Raw genomic sequence first — 24870 nt, 5'->3', positions numbered from 1 at the left:
GGTGGGGTCTGTGGCTGCTCGCCTGTTTCTCCATCAGGCCTTGCACCCACAGCAGAACTGACCTCGTAGCGAATAATGAATTGATCCCTCGGAGCCAGGGGTGTGCAGCCCTTTCACCACTGAGACTCATGTGCCAGAGAAGTCAACAGCTTGCTCCTGTGAACCAGGGCACCAGCCCTTATGTACAATTCCCAGCCATCAAAGGGTGACTTCACCCCTTTCTCCAAGTCATGAAGCCATATAGGGTAGTATTTTAGTAATCACCTTCAATATGAGCCAATTATTTGTGTATGTGTGTTTTTTAAGAAGAAACTGCTTATAAATTTTAGCACTTTCTGTTTTTGGGGGGGACTGGCTCACAGTCTTGACCGACTCCTTAGTCATCTGTGAGGGGCATGGCTGGGATTTATGAAGGGTCGGGTGGCCTGATTCCAGCACTGCCAGCTCTTACAGGCTGGCCCGGGGCTACCTCCCTGCTGGTCTCCCAACGAAGCCTCACGCTATCCTTCCAAAGCCACCTAGATCCCTTGCTACTGCATTTCTTCTTTCCTCCACCTGAACACTCTTCCCAGCCTTTCTAGTCTTGTTGGTCTACTCAGGTGGGACATTAGCTTTCTTGAGCAAAGTCAAAACTTAAGTTTGGTTAGCAAGAAAATGTAAGCAAATGTCTGATGCTGTTAAAGTAGAAAGGAAGATGAGCACCTCTCTCTCAGCCTTTGTGTGACCTGAGCCAGTTTGCTAACCTCTCTGGGCCTTGGCCTCTTGCTTTTAAAATGGGAACAATCACAGTGCCTCCTTTATTAAGTCCTGGTTAGGATCTAAATGCAAATTACACAGCATGATGCTGGAACAGAGAAGCACTCCATTCATATTGGCTATTTAATTATGCTTTGAGTTTCAGGGATTTTTTTTCCTGCCCTTAAAAACACATCAAATGGACCATGAGTATCTGGAACTTCCCCCCCCCCCCAAATCTGATTCTCTAGAGACAACTGGTGTAGTCACCAGACAACTAAGCAGTGAGGAGACTCCCTGATACTTGGGGGGATGGGAATCCTTGAACGGAGCCCCTCCCCCTTGGGGACAAGGTATCCCAGCCATTCCACCTGTCTCCTTGCTCAGGCCCTTTCGGTATACTTCCTCCTTGTCCCGTGGATGTCTGAATGAGGACAGGTGACTTTGGAATGAAGGGAATATGAGTGTTTTATTAAAGACTTTCTTTTGCTATGAATCAATAACTGCAGGGCCAGGTGGTCTGAGCCCCCTGGTCGATGGGTAGGTTCTTGGGACTCTAAAGCCTTCAAGAAGTCAGATTAGCAGTCCTTACGTGAAGTGCCCAGCACAGTCCAAGCCCCACTGCCTGCGTGGAGCAGGCCTGAGCCTGGAGACTGCAGTCCCGCTGGCCTGACTGCCAGGACCCCGGCCGGAGCGGAGGGAGGCGCCGGCTGCAGATGCGGTGCACCGAAAGCCCGGAGCCGGCGGCTTGTGAGCCCGCACCCAGGCCCGGCGCAGCGGGGACACTCCCAAGCGAGCCCAGGCGAGCCCAATGCGTCCCCTGCGCCCCGAGGCTCACCCACTCTCTCTCGCCTGTTATGAAGCCTGTCGGGGACCACCGCGCGCGTGTGGGCAGCGGGGCTCTCCTCGCACTGACAGCAGCTTCCTGCGGCAGCTTCACAGAGCCTCGTGGAGAAGCTTACAAACGCGCAGCCCTGGGCCACCTGCAGTATGGGTCGCCCGGAGTCGGAGCCTGGAAGGAGGTGGAGGGAGGGGCACCGAGATGCAGGACGAGGGAGCAGCTCAACCTCATGCGCGCGCGCACACACGCGAGTTTGTCACCTTCTCAGCTGAAACCGGCAGGCAGAAGGGAGGCCGTACAGTCCCATTCTTCACCTGGACTCGATCTGTGTCTCCAAATAGTAACTTGGCTGGGACAGGAAGACCAAGCTACTACAAGCTGGCTGTTTGCAGGTGAATCCCGGGCAGGGACAGGAGCAGCTCCGGGGAGGGAGGGGTCCAGTGAAGGTGGAGGGGGGAGGGCAAAATCCCTGGTATTCCAGGCTGGAGCACATAGGAGGGGACTGGCATGTAAAGTGGTATTTGGGGGTCTCTACTTAAAACCCATCCCGCAGGCCAGATGTGTAGGGAGCCTGTGGAGAGCCTGGGCTCAGTGGCCGGGATTGAATGCAGCACCCAGATGGGAAGGCTCCCATCTCTAGGTTGCACTTTTCTTACTTTTCAGTGAGAGTTTACCTGACGCGCCAAGTTAGTGCGATTTCCGCTGTGGAGGCTGTGAGTCATCTGTTGCTCATATCTGACTGCAGAGAACAGGCAGGGGAAAGCTTCCCTCTATGGGGCTGGGGTATCCCCACTGCCTCCCTCCCCAAGCGGCTCACACCTGGCCAGTCCACGTCTGGAGTGGAGCCCAAGATTTGCTAACAGGGGAGCAATTCCTGGCTTCACCTAAGAGGAGGCTCAGTGCATGGAACAGATCAGCAGACAACATCCAGGCCATGCCCACGTGACATCCTTCCTTTCAAAACATTTTTTTTTTTTTTGGGTACCAGGGGCACTTAACCACTGGGCCACATCCCCAACCCTTTTTGTTTTGAGACAGGATCTTGCCAAGTTGCTTAGGGCCTCACTAAGTTGCTGAGGCTGGCTTTGGACTTGCTGGACTCCTGCCCCAGCCTCCTGAGCTGCTGGGATGACAGGCATGCGCCACCATGCCCGGCTTCAAGACATTCTTGATCTTTAATTGTAGTCACCACAGTGACGCCACCATGGACAGACCCCAGAGGCTAGAAGAGGGCAGTCAGGCATTCTGTTCTATTTTCTTACTACAAAAGAATGAGGAGGAGCAGGAGCTATAAATGAAGGGTTTTTTTCCCCAACTCTGTGGTGACGACTCCTCTGTGTACCTCTATCTCTTTTGTGACAGAAAAACAGGACCAGCCCTTGCCCATGGGAAATGCTCGCTGTCTACTGCTCTAGCGTAGTCTTTAAGACCCCACTCACAGCCAATAGGGCCACAGGTAGGCAAAGGTTTCCAGGTGACGAAGAGCCAAACACCCAGATATCAGAGACCTGTGGAAGGCCACACGGTGAGAGCTCACACCTCTGGAGGGGCCCCGGCTCTCCATAGGTTGTCTTGGGATGTGTCTGATCTGGGTTGCCTGTCCTACCAAACCAGGGGCTCCCCAGGGGCAGGGACTTCGTCTTTGCTACTCTTGTCACTTCCAAGTCTAGCACTGGGCCTGGCACAAGGGAGTCTCTCAATAAGCTTGTCATTCAGGCATAAATCGGCTAGTGACAGAGATAAGATTTAAATCCAATAGGGAGAAATGACCATCTCCCCAGAAGATCAGGACTCCAAGAAGAAGCATCAAAAGAAGTGGGAGTAGCCATGGGGTTATCTAGTCCCGACTCCTCAGTTACAGAAAGTGAAGGGCCAGGGAGCTGAGGCCGCTTACTAAATCCCACACAGGTCATTTAAACAGGGCCCAAACTGCTCCCTGGTGGGGAAGGGCAGGGAGGCAGCACAGGGGTGCTCCACCGGGAGGTGTGATTGCAGGCTGCGGGGCGCACACATGCCGCAAAAACAAAAGTGCACGATTCAACCCATTTCCGCAGCAGCAGTGCAGTGATGTCTGAGATCTAAGCATTGATCGATGCGAGTTTTAATGACCCAAATCTCTTCATCCTCCCTCGCTCACGGAAAGAAGAAAAAAAAATTCTTTTCTGGTATGCTAATATCATCATAAAATGCAATAAATTTCTATGCCACACAGAGATCATTTGCACAGCGGGGGGCCAAACACCGTGTTTTTTTTTTTTTCCCTGGGTCCGAGAAGTGGGCCAAGAAGAAAGTGGATTATGGGAAGAGGGTGACTAGGTGGGTGCCTGGCACACAGGCCTCCAGGGAGACCCTGAGCTGGCTCCATCTGCCAGTGGACACTTGTCTTACTGTCCAGACACACCTACTTCACAGGGTTTTTTGTCACTTTTAGATACTCAAATGGCTACATATGTGTAAGATATTATTATTCCAGAATAAAGATCAAAGAGAGACTATTGCTGACTGTCCTGGAGTTTTAAAGGCAAAAGTGGTCAAGGCCACTCCTAAGGCATCTGCATTCTGCTTTGTTCTAGGGGTGAGGTCTCTTCCCTGACAGGGCATGGACAGTTGTCCCTCCATATCCACAGGTTCTGAATCTGTGGATTCAACCGACTCCAGATGGAAAATATTTGAAAAACAAATTGCCTCGGTACTGAACAAGTACAGATGTATTTTTTTCTTGTCGTTTTTCCCTAAACAATACAGCATAACAACTATTTACATAGCATTTACATTGTATTAAGTCTTGTAAGTGATCTAGAGCTGACTTAAAGTATACAGTAGGATATGCACAGGTTACCATGATACCACACCATTTAATGTAAGGGACTTGGCATCTGTGGATTTTGATATCCATGCAGAGTCATGCTGCCAATCCCCTGAAGATACTGAGGGACGACTGTATTCATCTTGCTCCTAATACTAACATGAGGTCCTCCTAAGCAGAGTCTCCACCCTTCCCCGAGCAGGTGTCTGCCCTGTGGCAGGTTCATGCCAGCTCCAGGGGACATCTCAAGATGGTCCGTGCCCTCCTTCCCATCCCTGCTCGTCACAGTCAGGACAGGGGCCCCTTCTCTCCTTCTCGTGTCTTAGGAAAAGGCCTTTCTCCCCATTCTGCAGTCTTGATGCATGGGGTGACCAAGGCGGAACAGTGAGGGAGGGGACAGGTCCTATGGGGCTCTGGTGGGAGGAGCCTCAGCCTCTGGATTCTGCTCAAAGCCAGTGATTCCCCTGCTCCACCAAGAGTTTTGTAAGCCCCAAGAATTTGATGCTGTGACCTAAAGAAAGAGAAATGTGGGGCCTGGGTCTACTGGCGCTTACTCAGGCCTTCCTTCCCACTTTATGCCCTGCTGTGCGTGGGGACGGCCGGGTGGAAACTGACTTTTGCAGGCTTCCATTCCCAGACCTCCCGTGTCATCTGGCTTGAGTCTGAGTAGTCACCAGAGGTGCTGCAGGAGATGACAAGGCCAGAGGTAGGAAGGAACCAGGATATTTCCACCCCTGCCTCTTGGCCCTGGACAGTGTCCCTGTCCTCTGCCATGTCTCCTGGGGGTCCCCCTTCCCAGGGATACCTCAGCCCAGGAACTTTCAGAACTCCCCAGCCTCACCTGGCCCCTCCACCCTGTGGATGGTAAGTACTTCTGGTTGCTACTAATTTTTGAATTGTCTGTCATTTGCTCCTCGGCTTCTCCATTCTCCTGTCACCTGCATGAGCAATGCCCTGTGCCGCATGCCCTGTGTTTTCAGTGCTAAGCGTGGGTTTCTATTGATCTGTCTGGACCCAGCTGCTGGTTCCCAGAGGCTGCAGGGATGCTGACCCAGTCCCTGAAGGCAGCAGCAGCAACCCCCTAGCCTCTGATGGACTCGTGCCTGCTCTGGTGATCAGAGTCAGCCAACGCACAGGCCTGGACACAGAGTGGCCACATCCTGTCACCTGCTGCTTCCTGCAACTATGATATGTCTTCATCCACCTTTCCCTTGTCTGTCCCTCTGCACCAGGCTGAAAGCTCCCTGGAACTTTGACAGTCCTGTTCATAGAGGCCACTCCTGAGACTAGAGCCATACCAGGCATCTAGTGGACACAGAAAGACTTGTTGAGAGCAGGAATGAGTGACATCCCTTAAGTTCCAGAGATGTCCCCATGTGCAATGCCTCTCCTGTGTAATCTACTCTCCCTTTCTGTCTCCTGGGGCACATGCCATCAATATCTGCTTGGACCACCTGCCCGTGAATGTCCTTCCACAGAGGGAAGAGTAGAGTACAGCAGTTAGGTGGAGGCTGCAGGCCGAGTGCCCTGGCTCCAGACTTGACCGTGGGAAGGTGGGGACACGTGGCTGAATCTCTGTAAACCTTAGCTATAAAATCGGGCCGAGAGCAGGTATCCAATCCAGGGCTGTGAGAAGTAAATAAGGTAATAAATGGAAAACCCTGGCTACCCCACGGCACAGAGTGTCTGTGATCATCCTCGTCCCCTTCAGAGTCTAGCTCAACAGGACCAATGAAGAAGGAACTCTGGTGAGACCTGGGGACCCCTCCAGGGTGACTGTCTAGTGTCACAGGTTGGAGAATCTTCCCTTTGAACCCTATCTCATTAGCTTTTCTGCTGCTTCCCTCCGTCCTTCCCCCCAACTTTTTCAGGGGGAAAAAAAGGCATTTAAAACTGGGATTTATCTTCTCTTTTCAGGAGTGGAAACTGAGAAGCATGAGGCAGCCTTGCCCAGGCCACATTAGCACATATGGGGAAGAGTCGAGGAGTGGAGGGTTTTCGAGTCACCCTTATGACAGCCTGTATGTTGACAGGACCAGTGACATGCTGGTGCCAGCCACACCCAGGCAGCCCAACAGGAGCAGTGGAAGGGCTCCCCTGGGTGAAGGTGGGTGACCTCTTCCCTCCGGGACCCCCCAGGTCCAGCACTGGGGAAGCATGCAGAACCTGCTGCCGCTGTTTGTCCCGTGTGTGTGGCAATGTTACCGCACCCTGCTTCTATCAGGGGTCTGGGGCAAAGGACAAAGGGAGGCCACCACCTGGCAGAAGGGAACTTGGCACCAGGAAGAAAGACACAGCAGGTGTGGGTTATAGAGGCTACTGTCATGGCCTTGATCTTGTGTTTGGGTGCTTTGACATCTTGGGGCCTTGCTGTCCTCCCAGGGAGAGCTAATTCCTAGAGATAATGACCCCACCCGTTTGAGCAAGCCTTTCATAAGCATGCTGGTCAACCCGGCTGTCTTACTGTAGGCCACCCAGGGCCAGGTGGCAGAGGACTAGGACAGCCTCTATTCCCCAGAGCTTGCTGAAAGTAATCCCACCAGCCAATCCTGAGCCTGCTCACCCTGCCTCGCCCACTCCTTTCCATGGAAACCATGATAAGACTGTTGCTCCCGTCTGCCCCCCATGCCTCTGCCTCCTGACCAACCCTGGTGTTTCCCGTAGCCCCAGATGGCGTGCCCTGCCTATTTCCAGGGATCTGTGAGAATAAACTTCTTCCTTCATGACAGTCCTCTCCCTTCCTGGTATCATACCACACCTGATTAAAACAATCCCCAGGTACCCTGCGAACAACAGGGCATCTGCAGAAAGCTGGGATTGCAATGCTTGTTTAGAGGTTCAGAAATTCAGGACCTCGAATTATCCTTAGCACAATTTCCCTTAATTATATCCTTGATCAAGGCTTTTCTGATGTGGGAACAGCCCCAAAGAGCCAGCAGGGGGTCCTATGACTCTGTCACACTGAGATTGGCCAGAGCAGTATTTGTCAATATCCCTTTGCTTCATGTCACCCCCCTCCCAACACACCCACACTCCTGACCCCAAACTGGCCACTCAAAAGCTGAAGCCAGTGACCTCTCTGTGCCCCAAGAGGCTGCAAGCAGATCTTAAACTCTTGCCCCCGCATCCCTATCCAGGGAAGGTTGGATCTGCACTTAAAATTAAAAAAAAAAAAATTGAGCCGAAGATGGCACCAAATTAGTTCCTTCAACAGACAAATTTGCTCCTGGAACACTCTGCCAACCTGCTAATGAGTCGTCTTGAACCTTGCGCGGTGTTACCTCTAATTTTGCAGCCTGCTAGGATTTGAGTTCTGTGGACAGCCTCACATTTGGTTTGGAATTATAGGCTGAATTGCTGCTCACTCCTATTATTGTGCTGTCAATCTTGTATTAGCACATTATAATATGGTACACTGAATGCATCTGTTCCGTATATCACGGGGCGGCATTGTCATTTGTTGAATCATTTTGTCTTATATGATTGTTAAGCAATTATTTCATCTCAGGCGCCTTAAACTTTGATTACTGTATACTATTTATGGGGGATGTAAAAAGAGGGCAACCTCCACCACCAGCTCTGGGTGCTCACAAATATTTATGTGGAAGTGCAATAAAAGCTCCCGACTCCTGGACACATGTCCTTGTCCTTGCATCTGAGAAGAGAGCTGGGAAGAGGATGGAGTGGATGGAGCAGACATATCTTGTCTCAAGGGCTGGAGAGTTTGGAGGCAACTGAAGAGCCACTTGGAAAACGTCCCTCCGATTGCCATTGCCGGCAGATCAGCTCGCTTGTGTGCTGCAGAGGGCTCGTGCACAGATCTCAAACGCTGGGCCTCTTTAAAATGAATATGAAATGCGCCCGTTTCTAGTATTTCGTGAGAAGCATTTATGAAGGTTGAAGAGCTGTTATCTGAGATTCGTAGCCCAAGTCAGTGAGATAGACTCTCCTAATTAGTAAGACAAGGAGGACTGGAAAGTTGCTAAAGCTACCTGGCAGGCCTTGGAGCCCGCTGTCACCACCACAATGACAGTCTTGCCTTCTCTGCTGAGCCTGTTGTACTGTCAGGATGCAATTTCTCCTCTCCGAGTGGGTTGGTGGATGCACTGCCGATTAGATGGAAGTGAGTGCAAACCATGACTCAGGAGGCTCCAGGAGGCTCCAGGAGGCTTCGGGAGGGTGGTGATTGATCGAAAAGGAGCCAGAGGGGATCAAAGAGGAGCCGGAGGACAAGATGCTCAGTTCATGCCCAATGAGTACAGGGAAGGGAGAAGGGAGAGCTTTGCCCCTGCCACCAGCATAGCCTCTTGCCTTGACTTCCCCAAAGCCCAGGACACTTTCCTTTCTGTCTTCTGAGGGCATTTCCCACTTGTCCCCAGCCTTTGCATGACAATTTCAATTCTATAACTTCTCCATATTCTTTTATTGTCCACTCTTGAATTTTGCTGCATTCAAACGTGAATTTCTGCCTCCATGTCTAAGGCTTATTTCTAATCCCTTTGCCCTGCTGGAAAAGCCTTCCCCTCTCCTCTCCTCTCCACTCATTCAAGTCCTGCTCATCCTTCCAGGGATAGCCAGGCTCCTCTTCCAGAAAGCCCCACCCTGCAATGCTCTCTGACAGCTAATTACCAGGTTACCTCCAACCCAGAGCTTGCTGCTCTCCCCCACATGAGGGGTACACTTGTTGGAAGTAAGGTGGAATGTTCTGCTTCTTTGCACTAGATGGCACATTCCTAATGCAAGGAGAGAGAGAGATCATACTGAAACCAGGTACTACCTGGCCTTAGGGTATGTCCACCATCCTCCCCAGACACTGGTGAATAAAGAGGGCTTTTATCTGTTGAGAGATTCTGAAAGCTGTGTTTTACATGAATCATCTCATTCAATCTTTCCAACAGTCCTCTGTACTAGTCTGTTTGTTGCTATAACAGAGGCTGGGTAATGTATAATGTATAAAGAAAAGAGGTTTATTTAGCTCAGTTTGGAGACTGGAAAGTTCAAGATCGGGTGTCCCCATCTGTTTGGCCCCTTCGAGGGTCCCCTTAGCTGTGTCACAACATGGCGGATGGCATATGGTAGGGAGATCACCTGATGAGGCAGGAAACCAGAAAGATTTCAGGGGCCAGGCTTACTCTTTTTATAGCAAATTGCTCTTATGGGAAAAAGCCAAGGTCCCTTCCAAGGGCACAGACCCCAATGACCTAATTGCTATCCACTGAGACATTCCTCTTAAAGATGCTGTTAGCACCCAACATTGTTGCACTAAGGATCTGGCTTCCTCACACAAACCCTTGTGGGGGACACACTCAAATCATTTCCAAACCATAGCAACTTAAGAGATAAGTTCTCTCATTCCCCCCTTTTATGGATGAGGAAAGGGAGGCTTAGTGAATTTAAGATCACAATATAGTTCGGGGCTGAATCCGAATTCAGGCCAGGTCTGGCTTATTCCAGCATCTTTCCTTATCCCTTGCACTCGAACACAAGAAACAGGCCAGGGCTGGTCTTTTCTCTGATATGAGCACCAAGCAAGGGTGTGCTGGCCGCTAGTCCCCTCTTGCTCTCCACCCTAGCACCAGGCACATGACACAACTACAGTCCCTTGAGACTCTTCCAGGAAGCTGACACTTGCCTTCTTGCTGAAGCAAAGGAGCTGTATGCTCTAGTGTCATGGTGACAAAGACTCTGAAATTGCCAGGTTGAAAGGACACAGGAGGACAGTCCACACAATGACCTGCATTTATGGCTTCTGCAGTATTGCTGCTATCGAAGCTGCTCTGGCAAAGGTCCCCAGCGATTTTCTGAATGAAGCTACACTCACATTCAAATGAATACTCATCATTGGTGTCCCCCAGGATCCTCTGGAGAAGTCAGTCTTGTGTTCCAGGCATGCATCCCATATGTGAAAAACACAGGGAACACCTGTGTTCCGGAATTGTCTCTATCCCAAGCTATAGGTCACCAAGAATCTGCCTAACAACCTCAAAGTCACATCCTGCCTGAAGAGTTGATTTCTCCAACCCTTCTTAGGAGTCAGGCTCCCTTCTCTTCTGTAATTCATGAACATGGAATTGCATGCCAATTTGTTGATTCATTCATTCACTTGCTCATTTCATTTATTTAACAATGAATCCCTTACTAGATAAATACTTACTCTGCTCCAAATCAACTCTGTAAGGGGCTAAGGCTAATGTTTGGGTAAGAGTTTCCTCCCACAGAGCATTCAGGTCCATTTCTGCCCTTAACAGACAAGTGATGGGAAGCAGCCACCGACTCTCCCACCCAGACTGGCCATCAAGAGGCAGTTCAGTGCAGCCCCCTGCCATTTAAACCTGCCCCTCAATTTGATAGCATGTTGTCACCCTGGCTATCAGTTAGTGGCCGGGAAAACTTGGGCGTTTCTTCAATGGACTGAGTCTAGACTTGTTCACCTTTAAAACTCAGCAGGAAGCCGGGCCTGTCTCATGGAGAGGTGAGGGTTGAAATGGAACCATGTGTAGAGAACCTTCAGCACTTCTGAAATCTGGGTTCTCTGATCAAGGTCAAGACCCAGGAGCAGGGAGCCACAGAGGGCCACTTGGTGGCCCTTCAGGGTAAGACTTTAGCCTCTAAATAGTCTGCTGGTCTCCCGAGCAGCAATGTCAATAACAGAGACCTGAGACAAAGTGGCCCACTGGGCTGAGACCCTGGCACCAGACACATCCTATAGACAATGGGGAGCACTCAGGCAGCGATGGGTGGTGGAGGGCATGGCGCCGTCTGCTGGAACAGGGGTCTGGGGGGAGGGAGAGGTCAGAGGGCACCAGGGATCTCCCCAGGATAGGTGCTGCTCAAATCGAAAAGCAAAATTGAGGGGTGGGGAGGGACAAGGTCATCATTTTAACCCAACTTGTCGGTCCCTATTTTATTCCTTGTGGCCTTTATTTCTTTATTTTAAAAAATCCTCCCAAGTTGCTAGGTCCTGAGGAAACACCTAGTATATTTTTATAACATTTACCAAATGAAGTTTTATGATGTTCTCATTTATATTTTATTCTTTTGGAAAATAAAGCTCTCTGAAATACCTCTGGAGGATGTACACTTGTACACACGCACACCTGCTAGCCGTAGTTGCTTTGGAGGTGGAGAACCGAGTGGAAGGGAGCCTGGATTTTCACTGTGACCCCATACATGCTAACTGCCCCCCAAATGATAATAACAACAGCTGATCAAAAGGGAGTCTGTGCTCTAAGTTAACTGCTTCCTATATATTTCCATTTCACTGTCTCTCACACCTCCACCTTCTTTAGAACATAAGGTCCTTGGACACAGGATGGACCCTGGGGTGTTCAGCTGACCCAGCCCTTCTACACGCATAAGCCAAAGAAGAACTGACAGCCTTGGCTCCTGCTCCAGGTTGGGCTTACAAGCGAGGTGGCCATGGGCTCTTCTTTTCCAACCCTAGCACTCTTCTCAGCTGAGGACCCCTGGCTTGCTGCAGGCACTGTCTCTGGGTCATGTATGTCCAGCCAGGATCTTCCACATCACTATGGGGCAAATCTTCCTAAACCATTATTTTCAAGCTATTCCTTTACCCAGGAACCTATACCTCCCTTTTGTCCCTGTCCTATCTCAGCTCTCTGCTAGGTGTCAGGGGGCATATAACACCATGGCTTTAAAGCAAGCGATGGGCTCAGTATTCTCTCACCTTATTTGCTCAGCTTATCTCTCTCTTTTCTTAGAGAATCCTGGGATAACTGCTTGTCTTAATCCATTTTCTCTTGCTAAAATAAAGTACCTGAGACTGGGTAATTTATAAAGAAAAGAGGTTATTGGCTTACAGTTCCAGAGGTTGGGAAATTAAAGAGCATGAAGCCAGAATCTGCTCAGTCTCTGGGGAGGGCCCTCTTGCTGCATCATAATAACATGGTGGAGGGCACCATGGGGCAAGAGTGTGCCAGCTCAGGCCTCTCTTCTTCTTCTTATAAAGCCACTAATATCATCATGGGGACCCCACCCTTATGACCTTATCTAATGCTAATTATCTCCCAGAGGACCCACCTACAAATATTCTTAACATATGAACTTGGGGACTGAATTTCCAACACACGAACACATCAAACCATAGCACCCCACCAAGTCCTCATCCCCCAGGAAGCCTCCCAGGCTTCTGCTACCTGTCCCTGCTCTTTTCCAAACCCACACGCCCCTCTGTCACTGTGCAAACTCACTGACGAGTGCCTCCCCAAGGAATACTGCTCTCCTCCCCAGCTGGATCATGAACTCCAGCCCAGCCCGGCTCATGTGTCAGCCCCGCCTTCCCACCACAGCAGGATCACTGCCACGCACATCTCTGAACCTCAAAATTGCCTTGATTTGATTTGGAGTCAGAAAACCTAGGCTTGACCTCTGGGAGCTGGATTTCTTACGGCTGTAAGATGGGGATGACCTTCCTACCACATGGGTTTACTGAAACCAAGGCTGCCCCTCAGAACCCACAGGTGCCCCTCAACATCCACAAGAGATGAAGGGGCTGAGGAAGGGAAGGCAGCCTCTGGGGAGACCCCAGCCTCTGGTGGGAGAAGAGGTACTGGGTTCTCCATCCTGCTCAAAGGCCCTGGGGAGCTCAGAGTTTAGAGAGATGGTAAGTTGGGAGAGAAAATTAAAGGCACTAAAAGTCTAAGGAAGTCGTCAGAGCACAGCCAGATGAACAGAACCCTGAAAAAAGGAGGTAAAAAGTAATGCCGTAAATTACAGCTTAAAAGCCTCGTTCTGGGAAAATTGCTTTTTAACAAGCAGACAAGCTCTATCAATAGCATCTACCGTATGTTTTTATAAAGTGCAGAAATATGTTTTTAAAAGGCCAGTAAATAAAGTTCCTATCGATTTGAACTCAAGTGTAATCTGTTTTTCTGTCTGCCACCAACACTGGTAATAAAGCAGAATCATGTAATACGGTATTTCAGCTAATGTGACTATACATCACTGCAGGGACGCCCTGCTCTGTGGCGATCTATCATTTTCTATTGGTATTGCTTAGCTGCAGAATTTATAAACTTGCTCCAAATTGATGCAATGTTCAATTTTCTTTTCCAATTTATTTTTGGTTGAGCCAAGCAATATTGAGGTCTCCGAGCCAGCCGCTGAGCACCACCAGATGTTACCTGGACCCACACTCTCTGGGAGGAGTGAGTAGAGTGCGGGCCGGACCTCATCACCCTCAACAGGCAGAGAGCTGCAGGGCCCTGCAAGCAGATGAGCCACTGAGAAGAGGGAGCGGCTGCCCTGGAGACCCTAGTTCTGGATGCAAATGCAATTTCACCAGCGATATGCACTCTTGCAGCCAGGGAGGCAGAGGCCCTCTCCTCCTCCATCCTGGGTCTGTGCACTTGCAGGGATGACTGGGTTTCTCGGTGGCAGCATTCCAGTGTTAATGTCAGGTTCATGGGTGTGGGGAGACAGATTTGGCAGCAGAGACATCAGACTCGGTTCTCATGTCTAGTTCCTGACTTGGTGGGAGTTTAAGAGGCTCCTGAGGAAGAGGTGGTGTGGCTTCCTGACCCCTGGACTGCAGAGACTGAAGTGTGCTTTTGAAGTCAACAGCAGCCTCCCAAATTCCCAGCTTTCTCTCTGGGGTCAGATTGGGTTCATTAAAGACAGTTGTATGGTGGTTTTATTCCTGGTGGAGCCATCCTGAAGGCCTTAAGCTAGAGCCTACTTCTCAACTCACCCCACAACATCACAAGCACTCAATTTCCAGGAGGAAGTAGTTCTCCTCTTAGAATAGCTAGATTGTGGTTCCAGCTTTCTGCAAGTCAACACCGACTTAAGTAGAAGAGGCCACAGGCAATTGATCCTCCTACTGGGGGATGGGTGATGTGTCTGGTTGGGATTGAAGGTCTTCTGGTTCCAGCCAAGGTGGAGTACCAAGGGTCAGATGCACGCTACTACCTGAGGCAATGAAAAAACTGAGCCAAATATGTGCTACAGCTGTCTTTAGACTTTGAACTTCAGGCAGAGCAGGATGGTGATCAGTGAGAGAGGGGAAACCAATGAGATAAACCCTACAGTTACTCCAGCTTATCACCTGGAGAGAGATTCGAGTTGCAGAGAGGGGAGCCAGGGATCCTGGTCGTCACACTGAGTGGAGGAGACACAGCAAGAGGCCCAGGGAAGTCAAGGTCCCCAGAATTCACAGAGTGGAGAGAGAATTCTGAAAACTACAGAAGACTCTGTATACATGTGATGGAACCATGCGAATCCAGGGAAAGGACTCTCCCACAACAATAGAGGGGACGCTCTTCAGGGCTCACTAGGGGCTGAGAACCATTTATGATCTTACCAGGCATGGTAATAAAACATTTATGATTCATCAGGCAACAGGCAGAACACAGAGCCATGGGCCAAAAGCAGCCCTAGACAAGGCTGCTCTAGTCTCACTCACCAAAGCTTAAAAGCAAACCCCCAAAGGATCAAACTATCTTTAATGAACCCAACAATATGCCAGAACATAGCACAAGAATATTTACAAGCTCGGACTGGTAGTAGAGTGCTTGCCTAGCATATGAGAGGCACTGGGTTTGATCCTCAGCACCGCATATAAATAAATGAATAAAATAAAGATCCATCAACAACTAAAAAATTTTAAAAATAAAAAAAGAATAAGCTCATTATGGTGGTGCACTCCAGTAATCCCAGTGACTCTGAGACCTGAGGCAGGAGGATCACAAATTCAAGCCCACCCTCAGCAACTTAGTGAGATCCTGTCTCAAAACAACAACAATAATAACAACAACAACAATAAAAACAAAAACAAGATATAAAAAGGACCAGGGATGTAGCTCAATGGTAAAGCATCTCTAGTACCAAAAAAAGAATATTAACAAGAATATAATATTTCACACCTAATAAAACAATAATTCACAATGTCTGACACCTAAAGAAATTACTAGGCAGGTGAAGAAGCTGGAAAATAGAAACTACATTGATGACAAAAAAAATCAATCAACCACGGACCCAGAAATGACAGACAATAGAAGTAATATAAAATACATTAAAAGTTATTATATTTATATCCCATATGTCCAGGAAGGTAGAGGAATGCTTAAATATCCCAGAGACATGGAAAATAGTTTTTAGAAAGATTTACATAGAATTTTAAGAGATATAAATTTCAGCCGGGTGCGGTGGCACACACCTATAATCCCAGCAGCTGGGGAGGCTGATGCAGGAGGATCGCGGTTTCAAAGTCAGCCTTAGCAATGACAAGGCGCTAAGCAACTCGGTGAGACCCTGTCTCTAAATAAAATACAAAATAAGGCTGGGGATGTGGCTCAGGGGTTGAGTGCCCCTGAGTTCAATTCCTAGTACCTCCCTCCAAAAAAGATATGTTTCAGTGTCTATGATGAAAAATAAACTGTGTGGAATTTAACAGAAAATAAGTGACACAGCTTCTATTACTGGCAGACATAGTATTATGGTTTGGATCTGAACTGTCCCTCAAAGGCCACTTGCTAAAGGACTGGCTGTCAGCTTGTGGTGGAAACCTTAGGAGGTGGCGCCTACAAAGAGGAAGGAGGTCACTGGGGGTGTGCCCTCAAAGGGAATATTCTGTCCCCAGCCCCTTCCTCCCTCTCTTCCCTTCCTGGCTGCCATGAGGTGAGCAGCTCTGCTCCACCATATGCTCCCTGCCATGATGCTCTGCCTCACCACAGGCCCAAAGCAACGGGGCCCCATGACCATGAACTGAAACCTCTGAAACCAGGAGCCCAAATAAACCTTTCTCCCTTTAAGTTGAATTTCTCAGGTATTTTGCCACAGTGACAGGAAGTTACCTAACACACATAGCAAGAGAAAATCTTAAAAATGAAACATAGAGAAAAGACTGGGAAAAACCTGGAGTGGTACCTCAGTGAGCTGTGGGGCATCATCAGGTAGCCATAGGCACATGTAACTGGGATCCCCGAAGGAAGAAAGGGGCAGAAAAAAATAGTAGAAGAAATGATGGCAAAATTTTTCCAAGTTTGATAAAAACTATAAACCTACAGATCTAAGAAGCCCAACAAAAAGAAATGTCAAGCAAAAGAAACGCAAAGAAAACTCCACCCAAGAGCATTATAGTTGCAAAGACAAAGACAGGTTACCATTAGCAAATGCAGCATTGATAGTCCATGACACACAGCAGCAAAAGATTCTTCACGATCAATTGTGGTTGCCTAGAATGATGTGCCCACTGAAGATAAGAGTTTGACTGGCAGAGTTGCAGGATAAATGGGGCAAATATGCTAGGTTAAGATGGCTGCTTCTGACTTGAGTGGAAAGATTAAAGAAAAAATTACAAGCTCAAGGTGTCAGTTCTTGGCTCAAGGAACAATCAGAAAAACAGGATATGTCAAAATACACTCTGCTGCCATGTATATCTAAAAGGAACAAATTTTTTAAAAAAGAAAGAAAAGAAAGACAGACTTAAGACTAGTCTAAAAGACTCTCCCATGCCTTCTATCTGCGCCTCCACCAGAGCAGTACTAACTCCAGAGATGGGAGTTCAAATCATTCCCACAGGGGTGAAAGGACCTCTTCCCAAAGGAACAGTAGGCTTATTATTGGGACGCAGCTCTTCTACTCTAAAAGGACTTATGATAAGTCCTGGGGTAATTGATCCCGATTATGAAGGTGAAATAAAAATTATAGCCAGTTCTCCAAAGGGTATATCAGTAATTTCACCAGGAGATAGAATAGCACAGTTACTAATAATACCCAGCCTACATGATAAATTTTCCAGTCGTACTGTAGAAAGAGGTTCCAAGGGATTAGGCTCCACAGGTGTAGATTGGGCTATGCTTTCTTTAAATTTAGATTCTCGCCCCATGCTAAAACTAAATATTCAAGGACATGAATTTAATGGGCTACTGGATACAGGTGCAGACCTTAGCATCATCTCTCGTCAAGAATGGCCAAAACATTGGCCATTACAACAAGCCACTCAAACGCTTCGAGGCCTAGGAGTGGCGACTAATCCCCATAGAAGTGCAATGGTATTAGATTGGAAGGATCCTGAAGGATGTGAAGGAACTATACAGCCATATGTATTGGATCATCTTCCCGTAAATTTATGGGGACGAGATGTCCTAGATCAATTAGGTTTGACATTAACAAATAACATCAACCAAAATGCACCCACTATTATGACTAGACAAGGTTTTAGGAAAGGAAAAAGATTAGAAAAACAAGAACAAGGTATAGCAGCACCAATACAAATAGATCAAGGAACAGACAGACATGGGTTGGATTTTCAGAAAGGGCCACTGAGACAATAAAAATTACTTGGAAATCAGAAAGACCAGTATGGGTTCCTCAGTGGCCCCTGACTAAAGAAAAGATACAAGCAGCCCATGACCTGGTCAAACAACAATTAGCAGAAGGACATATACAACCTTCTGTATCTCCCCATAATACTCCCATTTTTGTCATCAAAAAGAAATCTGGTAAATGGAGATTATTGCAAGATTTAAGAGCCATTAATAATGAGATGGTTATTATGGGACCTGCTCAATCAGGGATTCCTCAATTGTCTGCTTTGCCAAAAACCTGGTATGTTTTAGTTATAGATATTAAAGATTGTTTTTTTTCAATTCCAATTCATCCTGAGGATAGTCCACGTTTTGCATTTACTATCCCTGCACTGAATCATGAAGGTCCTGATCAGAGATATGAATGGAAAGTACTCCCTCAAGGGATGGCTAACAGCCCAACTATGTGTCAAATTTATGTTAACAAAGTAATCCAGCCACTTAGAAATCAAAATCCTGAACTACAAATATTTCACTATATGGATGATGTATTATTAGCACACAAAGATAAAAACACATTGCTAGAATGTTATGCCACACTTACAAACTTATTAAAAAATTATAATCTAGAGATAGCAATAGATAAAGTACAATTAAATTTTCCAATTAATTATTTAGGAGTTCTATTATCCTCAACCATGGTCCGTCCACCAAAAATTCAAATACGAGTAGATCAACTCAAATCACTTAATGACTTTCAAAAGTTATTAGGAGACATAAATTGGATAAGGCCTTATTTAGGTATACCAACAGGAGAGTTGGGACCTTTATTTGATATCCTAAAAGGTCCATCAGATCCAAATTCACCCCGAATGTTAACGCCTGAAGCAAGAAAGGCATTAAAAATCATTGAAACATATATGGAAAATATGCATTTGGATAGAATTGATATAAGTTTGCCTTTATTATTTATTGTACTACCAACAAAAAATATTCCTACAGGAGTATTTTGGCAAGAAGGTCCATTATTATGGATACATTTATCTTATTCTCCTAACACTATTCTTACTAGGTATCCTGAGGCTGTAGGACAATTAATACTCAAAGGAATAAAAGCAGCAAAGGGAGTGTTTGGAATTTCTCCCAATAAAATTATTACTCCATATACTATGAATCAAATTGATGAGTTAGCTAATGAGTTAAATACTTGGGCAATAATCATGTGCAAATCTAATGTTTCATTTGATAACCACTTACCATCTAATCCTTTATTGTCTTTTTGGTCATTGCATCCTGTAATTTTTCCAAAAATGACAAGAAAAACACCTATCATGAATGCTCCAAATATATTCACTGATGGGTCAAATAATGGTACAGCAGCAGTAGTTACCCCTGATCAAACTTTTACATTTTTAGTACCCAAACAATCAGCTCAAAAGGTAGAGCTTAATGCAGTTTTACAAGCTTTTGTGATGTTTAAAGATTCTGTATTTAATTTATTTTCTGATAGTCAGTATGTAGTTAATGCTATAGTATCTCTTGAAGATGCTGGTAGGATTTCCCCTTCTTCTACTGTTTTCTCTTTGCTTTCCACTATACAAAGTCTAATCTGGGACAGAAAAGATCCATTCTTTATAGGACATATCAGGGCACATACAGGATTGCCTGGAGCCCTTAGTTTGGGCAATGATTTAGCAGATAAAACTACACATGACATACATATTTTCTCTACACTAGAAGAAGCTATAAATTTTCATAAAAAGTTCCATGTCAATGCTAATACTTTACAAAAGCGTTTTAAAATAACTAAGGAACAAGCTAGACAAATAATAAAACAATGTCAAAATTGTGTGACCTTTTTACCACAAGTTAATCTTGGAGTCAATCCTAGAGGATTGATACCTAACCATATTTGGCAGATGGACGTCACACACTTGCCAGAATTTGGAAAATTAAAATATTTGCATGTTACAGTTGATACTTCTTCTGGATTTTTGATGGGCTCCCTTCATGCCGGAGAAAAAACTAAAGATGTTATAGCTCATTGCTTACAAAATTTTGCCACTGTGGGTGTTCCAAAACAGTTAAAAACAGATAATGCCCCTGGTTATACTTCTACCTCTTTTAAACAATTTTGCTCAACATTTGGCATTACTCATATAACAGGAATCCCATACAATCCACAGGGACAAGGCATAGTTGAAAGAGCTCATCAAACTATTAAAATGTACTTATTAAAGCAAAAAGAAGGAATTGGGAAGGGGTATATATTCCCCAAAGATAAACTTAAAATAACCCTTTTTACTCTAAACTTTTTAAATTTGGATTCATCAGGACTTAGTGCTGCGGAAAGGCATATGTGTCCAAAAAATGTACATAAGCCCAAGGTACTTTGGAAGGATATTCTAACAGGACAATGGAAAGGTCCTGACCCAGTAATTGTCTGGAGTCGGGGGTCTGTTTGTGTGTTTCCACAGGGAGAACAGCAGCCGATTTGGATTCCAGAGAGATTAACCAAGGTCCTGACCCAGTGATTGTCTGGAGTCGGGAGTCTGTTTATGTGTTTCCACAGGGAGAACAGCAGCCGATTTGGATTCCAGAAAGATTAACTAAAGCGATTTCTACAGACCAAAAAGAAGATGATTTGGCTCAAATCCATAACAACTGATATCCAAAACTCCAGTTTGGCTATTCTTACATCTGCAACAGAACCAGGATGCTTTTTTCAATATCTATTTTATTATTGCCCTTTGCCATATCATGAAGTTCTATTTTGTTTTTTGAGCTCATACAGACCTAGGTTAATGTTTTGCTGATCAGTTCTATTTTTTGACTATAGAGTTTTTAAACATTGCAATGGAGATTTCACCTGTAAAAAGTTATAAGGCCTTTACTATAATGTTATGTGTTGTATGTATTATATTATGTGTGCACACTTGTGTTTTGTGTTATATGTTTGAATGTATGTATGTCCATATATCATATATGATGAGCGCTCATGATAAAATGGATCCAAATATTTTTTTTTAATTCACGTGATTTAAATGGTTTAATTTAATTGGGTAAACAGCTGTTAAAGATTGTTTTAATATGTGAACACAAAAGAAGGTTAACAGATCTGTTTGTTTACTTTCACCTTTCCTTTTCATTATATTTAATAATTCTCTTAAAGATAATGTAAATTGTTAAGAAAATTGTTTTCTTTTAGTGCCTTCTGTAATGTTACATAATTTTTTCTTTAGCCATTATTGCCAGAATTCCTATCTTCATCCCAGTGCTGGTGAAGTCAAAGATAAAACCAATCTACAGCTTCTACAATAGCCATCACTGAACTGCTTGCAGAACTTGCCTGGACACATTGTGAGCTCACCTGTATGCATTGTGAACTATCTGTTGGTGCAGCGACTTGTGGTAGTGTTGGGGTATTTTTGCTGATGATGTCATCGGTGGTACAATTTTTCCAAAAGGAGCCGTCAATTGGCTTGGTGTATCTTCCTCCCTTCTGCTTGTCATGATCGTCCAGCTAAAATTTGGGGGCCAACAGAGGTGAGGCAAAGAACCTCACCCCCCCGCTGGTACAAAGACCTCTCCACAGGTGTGGCTGTATACTGGACCGGTAGTCAGTGACGGGTAAGATCCAATTGCAATGGTACCAACCTAAGGACCATATGTACTATTGGACAACCTAAGGCAGGCACGGTCCCTAAGCCACATGCTTGTTGTTTAAACAGAGAGGGGGAGATGTTGAGAGCCACAGCCGAAGGGGCCCCAGCAAACTTCCAGCTGCCAGCAAACTTCCAGCTGCCGGCTGATGATTGGCTCACAGCGGCCCCAGCAACATCTAGCTGATTGGCTCCTCGGCCCCAGCAACATCTAGCTGATTGGCTCCTCTGCGGTGATGCTCATTGGACTGTTTCCCTGCCCTTTCAGACCACGGAGCTGCTCATTGGGGGACTTTTTTGGCTCCGCCCACGTGACCCAGCCAATCGGCCTCAAGAGCAGGAGGATTGTGGGAGGTGGAGAGAAGCTTGTGTGGGAGAGAGAGGCTTGTGGAAAGCCGGTGGTGGCAGTTGAGGCTCTGAGGGTTTTTCCTGAGAGGCTGTTTTGTTTGGCGTGTGTGGTTCTAAAAATAAAGTTAGTTTCTTTTGACAAGTGGCTCCTGATTGTGCCCAGCCAGACTGCGGCACCTTCTAGCTTCAGGGTCAACAAAACTGAAGTCAGAAATGGTGTGTGACCCTGCAGGGTGCTGTATTGCAACCTAGGTTAGATTTGCTGCCTTGTCAGATCTGGGAAATGTGGGACCCTGTGAACTAGGATGGTGGATTCAGGTGACAGAACCTCAGCCCAAACTGAGTCTCCTTTTCCATCAGAAGCTGACCTTTCTCCCTGGTCCTGCCTTGCAAGAGGACCCCCATTCTCCCTGATTCCACACTTACCATACCCGCTGCTCCTGACTGGCTCCTGAGTCAAGTTTTAGCCTGCCTTAGGGAAACAAGTTCAAGCACTGACCCTGAAACAGTAGACTTCCACACCAAAGTGACTGCCAGTTTGGGGCAGAAATCTGAGCAATATATAGTGAGATTCTAGAACACAGAAGAAAGCAGCTACATTTTGATTGGGCCATACTGATCAAAAATGGATTCTAGACTCAAAGAATGAGCTGCATTACCTGAGTGTGATTCTGCATGTTTAGTGTGCTGAAAACAGCTGAACTCAAATGTATCTTACACTAAATGAAACTGAGATGACACTGATACCTTGACATAGCACCAAGGAAGGAATCCAAGTACACAGGGAGCTATAGCAATGTTGGAGTGGGCTTATCTCCTGGAACTCACACACTTCCTTCATGAGCATTTAGAAATACTTTGGCAAGGGAATGGCTAGCATTCCTTCTGCCTAGGTTGTCTTCAGAGTTTATTTTTGGTTTTCACACGTTTAACCATGATATCTTTAGGTTTTCTGGTTGGTTGGTTTGATCCTGATTGAGGTTCTCTGAGCTTTTTTGGATCTGAGGTTTCTTGCCCTCCACCCTTTTTAAAAAGCTTCTGGTCATTATCTCTTCAAATATTTCTTCTGCTCTGTGCCCTCTCTTTTCTTTGTAGGGCCCCAGTTACACGTATGTTGGACCATTTTATGTTGTCTCACAATGCTTGGATGCTCTGTTCTGTCCTCCACACTTTGTTCTCTCTTTATATATGTTTAGATCATTTCTGTTGCTCTATCTTCAAGTTCACTGTTTCTTTTATCTGTTGTGTCTAATTTGCTGATAAGCATGTCTTGAGTTCCTATTTCAATTAGCCTAGTTTTCAGGGCTTGATAGAAGTTCTGCCATTTTTACCACATTACCTTGCAGGGGCTGAGACCTATACCTGGGCACAGACTAGGTGTCATGGGCCCTGTTCTCATGGGCATATTGCTTCATGCCAATCTGTCTCCTGGGGCTCCCAATTACTGCCCTCTACTGCCTGCTCTTCCCTGGGGCAGGTCTGATATGTCACACATTAGACGTGAGACATAAGCCTTAAAGTTGCTGGTAATGTAATTGAGGGAGGTGAGATATTCCCAAAACACCACCTTGACATACAGTGAAATGGGTGCCATTAGAACATGGGGTGATGAGAAGGAAGATGTGTAATCTAGGAGAAGAGATAGGGACTTGAATTTATAAAACCACTGGCCTAGCCCTAGTGTGGTGTTATGCATTTGGGTCAGGGCTGATACCTATTGATAATCAGGAATCATTGAGTTTTGTTTCTCCTGGCCCCACGATCCCCACCCCAATGGCTTATATACCTGATGGTTGGAGTATCCCGTGGAGATATTATCAGGCCTTCATTCTATTTGCCAAGAGCAACCTCAGGTTAAATGGGGTCTCCTCTGACCTCCCCCATCACCCAAACTATCAGTTCCCTTTCATCCTCAACTCATGGATTTTGGGAAACTGAGCCAGGTGCACTCCTACCCCCTTTCCCAACCTTTTATTCAGGAAGATTTTTCTGGTACTGGATACTTATTTAACTTCTCATTTCCCCCTCCTTCCTTGGTCTATCTCTTGATCAGTGTTCACTCTGAGGCTCACCAGTCTCTCGGATTCTGCCAATGCCTCGTTTGGCCACTGGCAGAACCAGCATTACACAGAGGTTGGGATGCGAGGGTTCATGAGGAAGAATTTCACAGGTGTCAGATGCCTCAACTATCTTACCACATACATGATGCCTAAAATCCCACAATTAGCATCTCCTTTAGTTCACTAGTTCTCAACTTATATTGAATACATAGTGTATGATGGTTTATCTTCTCTCTCTCATATATATATATATATATATATATATATATATATATATATAATATATTTATCACATTATATATTATATATAAATCATATAAAATATTATATATTGCTTATATGATATTACAGTATTTTATATACAGACATATAAAATGGATAATACAGCTGTTCCTCAGTATCTACAGGGGATAGGTTCCAGGAATCTCCTGGAGATACCAAAATTCCATGGATGTTCAAGTACCTTACGTAAAATGGCATAGTATTTGCATATAATCTATGCATGCCTCCCACATACTTTAAATTATCTTTGGGTTACTTAAAATGTCTAATACAATGTAAATGCTATGCAAATAGTTGTTGTATTGCTTAGGAAATGGTGACAAGAAAAAAGTCTGTGCACATTCAGTACAGATATAATTTTACAAATATATTTTTCAATTAAAAATTTTCTTTTTTATCCAAGGTTAGTTGACCCCAAGAATGCAGAGCTTGTGGGTATGAAAGGCTACCAAGTATCCATATCTACATACCCTTCTATCAGTGTGTGTGTGTGTGTGTGTGTGTGTATCAAATATCTGAATGTGCTAAGGCTTATTGTAGACACTGAGATACAGAAATATTTAAGAAAATTATAGGAGAAACACTTAAAATTGAGTAAATCGGGGCTGGGGATGTGGCTCAAGCGGTAGCGCGCTCGCCTGGCATGCGTGCGGCCCGGGGTTCGATCCTCAGCACCACATACAAAGATGTTGTGTCTGCCGATAACTAAAAAATAAATATTAAAAAATTCTCTCTCTCTCTCTCTCCTCCCCTCTCATTAAAACTTAAAAAAATCTGAACTTAAAAAAAAACTAAAATTAGAGTAATCTAAATTTCTTTCTGCTAGTGGAGAAAATAATAGCCCATTTCCTCCTCTTCCTCCTCCTCT

The 24870-nt window shown here is 45.9% G+C and overlaps 1 protein-coding gene and 2 long non-coding RNA genes across 12 annotated transcripts in view; 1 reads left to right on the top strand and 2 right to left on the bottom strand.

Annotated features, from left to right (window-relative positions):
• The window catches only part of Pebp4 (phosphatidylethanolamine binding protein 4), a 231877-nt gene that overhangs the window by 137692 nt on the left and 69315 nt on the right, over positions 1–24870 (bottom strand). The window lies entirely within an intron of this gene.
• On the top strand, positions 954–9339 carry LOC125616390. Of its 2 annotated transcripts, XR_007347024.1 has the most exons (3): positions 954–1968; positions 2939–5246; positions 6300–9339. It is a non-coding gene; the product is annotated as an uncharacterized LOC125616390 (long non-coding RNA). The 2 variants fall into 2 exon arrangements; XR_007347023.1 differs by having other exon boundaries at positions 2939–9339.
• On the bottom strand, positions 16809–24597 carry LOC125616391. The gene is made up of 2 exons (XR_007347025.1): positions 21838–24597; positions 16809–16856 (listed from the first exon to the last, which is right to left on the bottom strand). It is a non-coding gene; the product is annotated as an uncharacterized LOC125616391 (long non-coding RNA).

This window comes from Marmota marmota, unplaced genomic scaffold (genome assembly GCF_001458135.2).
Source record: "Marmota marmota marmota unplaced genomic scaffold, marMar, whole genome shotgun sequence".
NCBI lineage: Eukaryota > Metazoa > Chordata > Mammalia > Rodentia > Sciuridae > Marmota > Marmota marmota.
Note: the sequence above shows the minus strand (reverse complement) of the source record. Positions and strands in the feature narration are given on the sequence as shown.